Here is a 10,981-nt window from a genome sequence, read left to right on the forward strand (position 1 = left end):
AGTTACTCAAGTGGCTGAAGCATGAGAATAGCTTGAAACTGAGAGTTGGAGGCTGCTGTGAGCCCAGATTGCGCCATGGCACTCCAGCCGGAGCAACAGACTGTCTCAAAAAATAAAATAAAATAAAAAATAAAAGCTGAAAACACATTTCCATTTTGTGGTGTCATTTCCTATATGGAATCCCAACCTATTGATCTCCCATCCTGCTGTGCATAACACTTGTGTGTAACCCCATTAAATGTCCCCTTGGCATCAGTAGCTCGTGATCATTGCTGTTTATCTAGCTTATACCCATTCCGTATGCTCTACATAAACATGAGCAAAGCGAGGACAAAATTTGGAATATACTGTCAAATAGCACAAGAACATTGGAGGTGCTGCCTGTGGTATACACACACATGAGTACAATACATACACATGAGTGCAAATAAAATCGAGGTGTCAGAATCCTCAATTTTATTTGTACTCATATGTGTGTATTAAGCTCTATATAATTGTATCAACTGTTTAATAAATAGCCACTACTTCTGTTTTTAATGAGAATTTATCACATTGGTAGTATCTGAATTTTGGTTGGAATTAAATTTCAACATGAATTTTGGAAGGGACAAAACATTCTACCATAACACCTAGGGTTTCCAATTCCAGGGTCCAGAAGAGCGCTTCACCTGTGAGGGTTTTCTGTGATGGTTTGAGGTTAGCACAGCTTCTAGGTAAACTTTTCAGAGAATTCCACTGGCCTATGTTCATAGGACACCAATAATAGGCATCAGGAACATCCTCTTTTTTCACTCTTCTCCTTTACCTTTCCTGTCCATTGTGCTTATAAGTCCTCTCTTCAAAAACCGCTCCATTAAATGCAAATATGGCAAATAATTCCTAAGCTGCCTTAAAAGGTTTTTTCTTCTCTACCTTGAGAAATAATGAGTTTACTCTGGATTCCAGGGCCGGAATGTGCAGATGTGATGTCATGTCCTTATTTCCTTTCAACAGGCATTAACAATTTCTTAATGTTTCACTTTTATTCAGTCACTACTCTTTCTTCCCAATTTAAGTGTTATAAGCTGGTTTTCATCTACTTGTTCATCATGTTCCTTGTTTTCTAGTTTTTCGAATACCAGAATCTTATAGTACCATAATTGTATGGAAAAAAATGCATAGAATAGGCTGAACTACCTGAAGACATTATGAAATCAATATTTGAAAATTCATACATTTAGGATTTTTCCTGTAAATGTCATGAAATAATGGCAATTTTTTAGGTCACAAATCTTGATCCTTTTTAGTTGACTGTAAAATTCCAGGTACAAAATTGACAATAAAATAAATTTGATTACATGAAAGATCATTACATTTTTAGGGAATGACAATGAAGCCTGTTTCATATAGGCAAGGAATGGATAGTGTTCATTTAAGTAATTTTAGCTAAAATAGCATTCCTGTGCTACTTCTGGGATCTCTGTTGAAAACTTTATTTGGAAACTGCTTAACACCCATAAGTGCCCCTATTTGACATGGTGTTTTACATCAGAAACAGGTTAACTGAAGGGGAAAATGTGGTTTTAATTTTTGTTGATGAAATGTCATATGTTTCCTATATAAGATAGTTCACTTGGAACTGAATAGATAAAGCAATCCAAGATTTATCTGATTTTAATGTTTCACAATCATTTAGTATTTCTGAGTGGAAATGCCATGAACCGATTTAAGGAATGTTATTAACTTTTATTACCCATTAATGATTTTTAAATGAACCAAAATGGAAAAAGTCTTTCACAAAATAATTATGTATTTTTCCATTCTTTCAATGGATATGTATACTTGATTGTCAAGAAAATAGAGTTTTGTCAGTTATATTTATTATCACCTTACTGAGGACTCTGCTTCCAATTGTTCACACACATGAATACACATACACATACACACACACACATACACACATACATCACAGACCTTATACATTCCTCTCCATATTTCTGCCAGGTCAAGTGGATGCATTGATAATCAATGTTATAATCTTCATTTAGTAATTAATCCATGCCACAATACCAGTCCATCTGACACATATGATATATGGTGATGATATGCTGGATTGTAACTAGGTCGTATGGTACTAATAAGGACAATTGTTGGCTGAGAGTCTAACTGAAACTCGAGATTCGAGTCTTTGCCCAATTGTGTTTTTCTTCTATTTCCAGTCCTCACTACTCTTCATTTTGCTCTCTGTTCATTTCACAATAATTTCACTAAAATAACCTCTTGAACATATCTTTGAACTTGGGAGAAGTCACACTGATGGTGAGGCCAGGCTGAGAAGATCATGAGGATGTTTTCCTTTGCCTCAGCTCTTCTAGTAGATTCCCCGTCTTATTGTGGGTTTGCATGTGAAATGTAGGGTAAGGAATTAGATAACGAGGGAAAAGGGAAAAGGCACTGACAGACACTCTAAACAATATTTAGCATGTTTTTGTTTCCTATGTGATTACCCATTAATAATTTCGTAGAAAAAAATCTTATCTTATTCTATCATCTTCTTATATTTTCCTTCTGCTCCCCTTCTCATCTTAGTATTTGCTGCCTTTGCATTTTAATATATCTCCTTTCCCATGTTTTTTTACTCCTGTCTTCATTCTACCCATCTGATATTGGATAACCTCTTGTGATATTACATCAGTTTATGTAGAAGCATTTCCACATCTAACATTGAAGTGATTGGTTATTCCTTTCGACTGTTTTGCCTGCACTCGTAAATCTAATGCCAGGCAGGTGAAAGGGCGTGCCTCCCATCTGTAGGCTGTTTCAACCATGTAGGTGAAGAGCCACTTCCGCTATCAACCCCCATCTATCTTTTTCAGAGCAGTCATATTTAACTCCTTAAGCTACAATCACAACTTAAACCTCTGTTGCCTAACTGCTCCATGGTTGTCCCACTACTCTCAAAATAAAATCCAACCTCTTGACCTTGAATGCCCTCTGTAACTTTATACCTCCCTCAGTTTCTGCCTATCTCCTTTTGCTCTCCCCTTTCTGCACTGTGCTCCATCCATGTTCACCTCTCAGTTCCTCAGACAAGTCAAACTCTCTGTCACTCTGGGGGAGATTTGGGGAGGGACTGGAAAGAGGCTTTGCACATGCTCTTACCATTGCTTGGAATCTTCCTCCAGTTCTTTGCTTGGCTTTCTTATTTTATACTTCAGGTCTCTATTTAAATATTGTCAACTCAGGCCTTTCCTAACTACCTTTTTTTTTTTTTGGGCGGGGGACAGAGTCTTACTCTGTCGCCCAGGCTGAAGTGCAGTGTTGTAATCTCAGCTCACTGCTCACTGCAACCTCTGCCTTCCAGGTTCAAGCTATTCTCCTGCCTCAGCGTCCCAAGGAGCTATTGCAGGCACCTGCCACCATGCCTGGCTATTGTATTTTTAGTAGAGACAGGGTTTCGACATGTTGGCCAGGCTAGCCTTGAACTCTTGACTACTCTTTTTCAAGTAATTTCTCTCCCTCTCTCCTAAACACACACACTTACACATCCACGTGCACCCATACACGTGGACATACACATGCCCATTTATGTTCATTCATGGAACTGATGTCACCATCACCATCATAGTTATGTTCAGTGATGCCACTGTTTATCATCTTTACAGCACTCAGCACCTATGTTTTTGTTTTGTTTGTTTGCATGTATAATATTTGTCTCCTTAAATTGCATGTAAACTTCAAGACAACAGAGGGTTACTTGCTCTCTACATAGTTATATCCCCAGCACCTAGCCCAGTGCCAGGCACATTGTAGGTCATAACAAAATAAATTCAACATTGACTGAGCTGAGTGAGATTAGCCTGATTTTATATTAAATTTTTAAACAAAACTGAAATTCATTGTTTATATGAGGAATAAAAAACAGAAAGGGGCTTTTGCAAGAGAAGCGTTAACAGACAGCTTTGTAATATTTTCTCAAGTCTTACGCATATGTGACCATTTAACTCTTGTCATTTTTATAAAACTATCTCAAGGAATTAGCATAATAAAAATATTATAGCTTTAAAAGCATAACTATACTGAATCTAAGAGAAATGAGAATCTCTCCAAGGACCACGAACTAGACCAAGCACTATACCTCATGGTAAAGATTATCAAGTAGTGAGCAACCAGAATAGATGGGCTGGTGCTCCCTAGAGAATGGACCCAGACAGGCACACCAAAGGTGGCCATATGAGCAGCTAGTCACATGTGCTAGGGGCACTGCCTAACTAGGTGAAAAGCTCAAGGAGAATCACAGAGTTTGACTTCCCTGAGCTAAGTTTATTCATACATTGTTTTTCTTGACCACATATGTTCTGAGTGCTAACGACTTTCAAAATTTAATTCCCATTGGAAGTCAGATCTTTTCTTTTTTAAATTTTTAATTATTATGAATACATAATTGTTGTACATATTTATGGGATAGGTATGATATTTTGATATAAGCATACAACATGTAATAATCAAATCGGGGTAAGTGGGATATCTACCTCCTCAAGTATTTATCATTATTTTGTGTTGGGAGCATTACAATTCTACTGTTTTCATTATTTTGAAATATTTACAATAGCTTATTGTTAACTATAGTTGCCCTATTATGTTCCTGAACATTAGATCTTATTCTCTCTAACTGTATTTTTGTGCTCATTAACCAACCCCTATTTATCCATTTCCCATTACCCTTCCCAGCTCTGGCAACCATCATTCTACTCTCTACCTCAGCGAGATCTAAATTATTTTATCTCCCACATTTGAGTGAGAACATGTTCTGCTGTCTTTCTGTGCTTAGCTTATTTCACTTAACATAATGTCCTCTAGTTCAATACATGTTGTTGTAAATGACAGGATTTTACTCCTTTTATGGCTGAATAATATTCCATTGTGTATATATGCCACATTTTCTTTATCCATTGATCCACGGGTGTACACTTACCTTGACTCCATACTTTGGCTCTTATGAATATTGCTGCAATAAACATGGGAGTGCAGATATCTCTTTGACATACTGATTCTGACTTTTTTGGATATATACCCGGCAGTTAGTTTGCTGGATCATATTGTAGTTCTACTTTGAGTTTTGTGAGGAACTTCCATACTGTTCATAGTGGCTGTACTAATTTACATTCCTACCAACAGTGTACGAGGGTTGCCCTTTCTCCACATCCTCGCCAGCAATCAATATTGCCTGTCTTTCTGATAAAATCCATTTTAACTGAGATGAGATGATACTTTGTTTTAGTTTTGATTTGCATTTTTTTGATGATTAGTGATGTTGAACATTTTTTGACTGTTTGCAGGTCTTCTTTTGAAATATCTATATAGACCTTTTGTCCAGTTTTAATTTTTTTCTAAATAAAACATTTTTTTGAGATGAAGTCTTGATATGTTGCCCAGGCTGGTCTCTAACTTAGGGCCTCAAGTGACCCGCCCACCTCAGCATCCCGAGTAGCTGGGATTATAGGTGCATGGCACCAAGCCTGGATTTTTGCTCATTTTAAAAATGTATAATTTAGTTTTCCACTATTGAGTCGTTTGGGCTCCTTATATAATCTGATAATTAATCCCTTGTCAGATGAGTAGTTTACAAATATTTTCTCCAATTCGTAGGTTGTCTCTTCACTTTGTTGATTGTTTCCTTTGCTAGGTAAAAGCTTTTTAGCTGGCTATGATCCCATTTGTCCATTTTTGTTTTGGTTGCCTGTGCTTTTGAGATCTTACTCAAGAAGTCTTTGACCAGACCAATGTATGAGAGTGTTTTCCCAGTGTTTTCTTCTAGAAGTTTTATAGTTTTATATCTTAGATTTGCTTTAGTCCTTTTTGATTTGATTTTTGTCTATGGCAAGAGATAGGGGTTTCGTTTCATTCTTTGGCATATAATTATCTCTAGTCATCTCCCTTCTAAAGAGATCTAAATATTCTAAATATTCTCCTTCTGCTTTTTCCTGTCTAGAACAGTGTCTGGAATACAGTAGACGCTCAATAAATTATTGAATAAATTAATAAATAAAAATTAAGTTGAAGTCACATTCTATATTAATGGTCTTGAAAAATAGTAATTTTTTTCACTGGGATTATGATTCCTGAATAAGTTTGTAACTATATTTTTGGCTTTCACTTATTACAGAATCACTTAAAATAAGGTTGCTGCCTGGGGAAACATTTGGGCAACATGCAAAGAGGATTGCCCAACCTGATTCTAATTCTTGTGTATGGTTCACTAGTAAGCAGTCATGGAAGGACTCAACTTCCATATTTATTTTGAATACTTGTTTCAAGTATTCAAATAATATAAGTTGGCTTATTAAAATTAATATGCCAATAAAGATAGACAATATTCTAGTCAATTCATGTATGTAAATTGACCATATGCTTCTGGACTATCTATCCTGTTACATGTAATAATTATATGCCAAAGAATGAAACGAAACCCCTATCTCTTGCCATAGACAAAAATAATAAAACAATTCATGAAAAATGAATTGATCATGTATGTAGATTTACATGAATCTCTAGTCATCTCCCTTCTAAAGAGATCCCCCCCGCCCCAAGTACCAGGCATTCAAGAAGAACATTTTCAAGGCCACAGGCCTTTCAATATCAATGTATGATTTTTGGAAGGTATCTCATCAGAACTTCTTGAACATTGGAAGGGCTGACAAACTATGGCCCCCAGGATAAATCTGGCCATCGTTCAGCTCTTTTGTAAATAAAGTTTTATTGAAACACAGTCATGTTTATTCATTTATGTTTGTTGTTGACTGCTTTTGCCCTACAATGGCAGAGTGTATGACTTAAAAGCCCTTAACTATTTACCATTTGGGCAAAGACAAGAACATTTTCTAACCTTTCCATTAGACCATTCAAACTAGATTTCATTTTAACGTTAAGACATCAAGTTATTAATCAATGTGAACTTACAGTACTCAATGCAACCAGAATCCTACTAAATGCCATCTGCACAGAACTCCATAAGGCTCCTGTTAGAGTCTTCTCTCAAACAAATGCTTGGCTGCATTGCACCTTGGATGTTCTATTTGCAGTTTGCCATCCTTTTTAACCAATTAACAACTTGCCTTCTTTACATTCTCCCTCTCTGCTGCCCCCAACATAGTGTATTCCTATTGCCATATTTGTGTGCTATGATATTTAGAAATTGCTTCTTCAAGTTTGTAAGACTCCACAGAAATCATCACTGATTCCTCAGGAAGGGTGTTTTGGAACGGTTCACGTTCCTCACCATTTACAACTTACATCTAGAATTGCATATAATCCTGAAAATGTATCATTCACCAGATACTCTGAGAAAATGAGTTAAAATAATGTTACATATTTATTCAAATTATGTAGACCCAGAGAAGAAACAGTCATATGAAGGTCTAGTTGGTAAAACAAAAAATTCTCTTAGAAAGAATAGATAATATTTAAATTCTAAAATAAGCGGGAGCTGGGCTCTATGGCTCACGCTTGTAATCCCAGCATTTTGGGAGCCAGGGTGGGAGGATTGCTTGATCTCAGGAGTTCAAGACCACCCTGGGCAATATAGTAAAATCTCATCACTACAAAATATAAAAAAATTAGCCAGGCATGGTGGTGCACGCCTGTAGTCCCAGCTACTTGAGGTATTCGGGTAGGAGGATCACTTGAGCCCAGGAGGTCGAGGCTGCAGTGAACTGTGATTGTGCTGCTGCACTCCAGTCTGGGTGACAGAGCAAGACCCTTTCTCAAAGAAATGAATGAATGAATGAATGAATAAAGTAATCTGGAAAATGCAACTAATAGAAATAATAGTTTACATTTTAGGCTCAAAAGAAATAGGTATTTTATGGAAGTGATAGAAAGATTTGGAAAGGCCGGAAAATATCTTTTCTTAGTTAACATTTGAATGTTTATAATTTTCTGTCAATTTGTAAGAATATGTGATGACATTTATTCTGACGCTTATTTTACTAGGTATAGATTTTTCTCTGTAATTGTGAGAAATATACTGTTAAATAGGAAACAGAGTTGATGTTATAAATAATGTTTTCTTGTAGAAATTATGAACAAATAAATATTCTCCTTCTGCTTTTTCCTGTCTAGAACAGTGTCTGGAATACAGTAGACGCTCAATAAATTATTGAATAAATTAATAAATAAAAATTAAGTTGAAGTCACATTCTATATTAATGGTCTTGAAAAATAGTAATTTTTTTCACTGGGATTATGATTCCTGAATAAGTTTGTAACTATATTTTTGGCTTTCACTTATTACAGAATCACTTAAAATAAGGTTGCTGCCTGGGGAAACATTTGGGCAACATGCAAAGAGGATTGCCCAACCTGATTCTAATTCTTGTGTATGGTTCACTAGTAAGCAGTCATGGAAGGACTCAACTTCCATATTTATTTTGAATGCTTGTTTCAAGTATTCAAATAATATAAGTTGGCTTATTAAAATTAATATGCCAATAAAGATAGACAAATAGATTCATGTAACAGGATAGATAGTCCAGAAGCATATGGTCAATTTACATACATGATCAATTCATTTTTCATGAAGATGTCAACACAATTCAATGGAGAGAGGAAAATCTTTTTAACAAATGAGAGTGGAACAACAGGATGCACACAGGGAGAAAATATCAACTCCTAACTTTCACTGCACACAAATATTAACTCAAGATGGATCATGGAACTTAATATAAAAGTAAAAATGATAAAACTTTAAGAAGAGAGTATCTATGATCCTAATATTTGCAAAGATTTGTTAGACAAAACACAAAAAGAACTAAATATAAAAGAAAAATATAATAAATTATACTTTCTCTTAATTATAAACTTCTGCACATTAAAAAAATTAAGGAAATTAAAAGGCAAGACATAGATTGGGAAGAAATGCTTGCAAGACATATATTTAAAAATTGGATTATCTAAAAATTTAACTTGATAAAGTTAAACCTATGCCTACCCAATGATACTGACATTTTAAATAATTACCTAAGAAAAATGAAAGTATACGTCCACAAAAAGTCATTTACAAATGTTTACAGTAGCTTTACTCATAGTAGTGAGAAACTGGGAATAACATAAGCATACATCAATAGATAAATGAACACAAAATTATACCATATTCATACAGTAGAATGTTGTTTCACAATACAAATGAACAAACTACTAATATACACTACATGGATCCCTTTGAATAATGTGCTGCTAAAAAAGTCAAATACAAAAGAAGTATAGGTACTGAATTATTCCATTTATATGAAACCCTAGAATAAGCAAAGCTAATCTGTAGTGACAGAAAGTATATCAGTGATTGTTTAGGTGCATGAATGGAAAATTGACTACAAAGGTTACGGACATTTTCTTTTATTTATATCTTTGTTGGTGACATGGATATAATCATTTGTCAAAACTCATCAAATTGTGTACTTAAAATGGGTGCATTTTATTGTATGTGAGTTATACATTAATGAAAAAGACATTAAAAAGAAAAAAATGTTAAATAGGTAAAAGGTATGAATAGATAATTTTTAAAAAGATACAAATCTCCAAGAAGCTCATGAAAAGTACTCCATTAGTCATCAGGAATATGCAAATTGTGACCACTGTGAGATGTTATTCCATATTTATCGCAAACATCTACCCTATCACTCATTAGTTTCACTCCTGGGTCCGAATCCAAAATAAATGAGGACATATATCTACTAAGACTTGTGCAGGCTTCCTTTTCCCCTCACATGTAAGTGAGATCACACAGTGTTTGTCTTTCGTATCTGGCTTATTTCACTTAGTATAATGTCCTTAAGATTCATCCATGTTATTGAAAATAGCAGAATTTTCTTCTTTTTTATGGTTCAATAATATTCTATTGTATGTTTATACCACATTTTCTTTATCCATTTATCTGTTGATAGATAATTTGTTCCTATATATTGACCGTTGTAAATAATGCTGCAGTTAACAAGGGAGTGTAGATATCTCTTTTATATACTAGTTTCATTTTCTTTGGATATATACCCAGCAGTGGGATTGCTAGATCAGATGGTAGTTCTCCTTTTAACTTTTTGAGGAACTTCCATATTGTTTTCCATAATGGCTCTATTAAATTACGATCCCACAGACAGTGTATAAGGGTTCCCTTTTCTCCACATTCTTACCAACACTTGTTATCTTTTATCTTTTTAACAGTCATTCTCACAAATATATGGTAATATCTCCTTGTGATTTTTATTTGCATTTCCCTGTTGATTAGTGATGGTGAGCATCTTCATATAACTACCTGCTGAGTGCAATAATGGTTACCATGAGTGGAGGATGAGGTGAAAGGAAGATAGGAAAAGGGTACAAACCTTCAGCTATAGGTGAGTAAATGCTAGAAACCTAATGTACAACATTGTGACTATAATTAAGAATTATTATAATTAATAATTGAAATGTGTTAAGATAGTAGATCCCAAGCATTCTCACCACACCCAAAAAAGGTAACTATGTGATATGATGAATACTTTAATTAGCTTGATTGTGGTAATCATTTCACAGTGTCAACAGATATCAACACATTTCACAATAAACCCCAAATATGTGTGATTTTTATTTGTCAATCATACCTCAATAAAGCAGGAAAAAAATTAGACATAAAAAATAAAATTAGGAGAAAAATACTTTGTGCAAGAATGTTTATAGCTGCTTTAGCTATAAGAGGCCCAAACTAGAAAAAAAAATCAATATAATAAACAAATGTAGAATACACGTATAATGCAATTATACTTACCTTTAAAAAGAATTGTACTACTGACTTAAAAAGTCACATTGAAATGTTTGAAAAAACACTCTGCTAAGCCAGAGACATCAGTCCAACAGTATAATATATATGGTATCATTCTATTCACATAAATTTCATGAATGGCCAAGTATTCTTTGGGGATAGAAATCAAAACAGTGGCCACCTATAGAGGGAAGACTGGCTGGAAAGGAT

The sequence above is a fragment of the Chlorocebus sabaeus genome, chromosome 23 (genome assembly GCF_047675955.1).
Source record: "Chlorocebus sabaeus isolate Y175 chromosome 23, mChlSab1.0.hap1, whole genome shotgun sequence".
NCBI classification, from domain to species: Eukaryota; Metazoa; Chordata; class Mammalia; order Primates; family Cercopithecidae; genus Chlorocebus; species Chlorocebus sabaeus.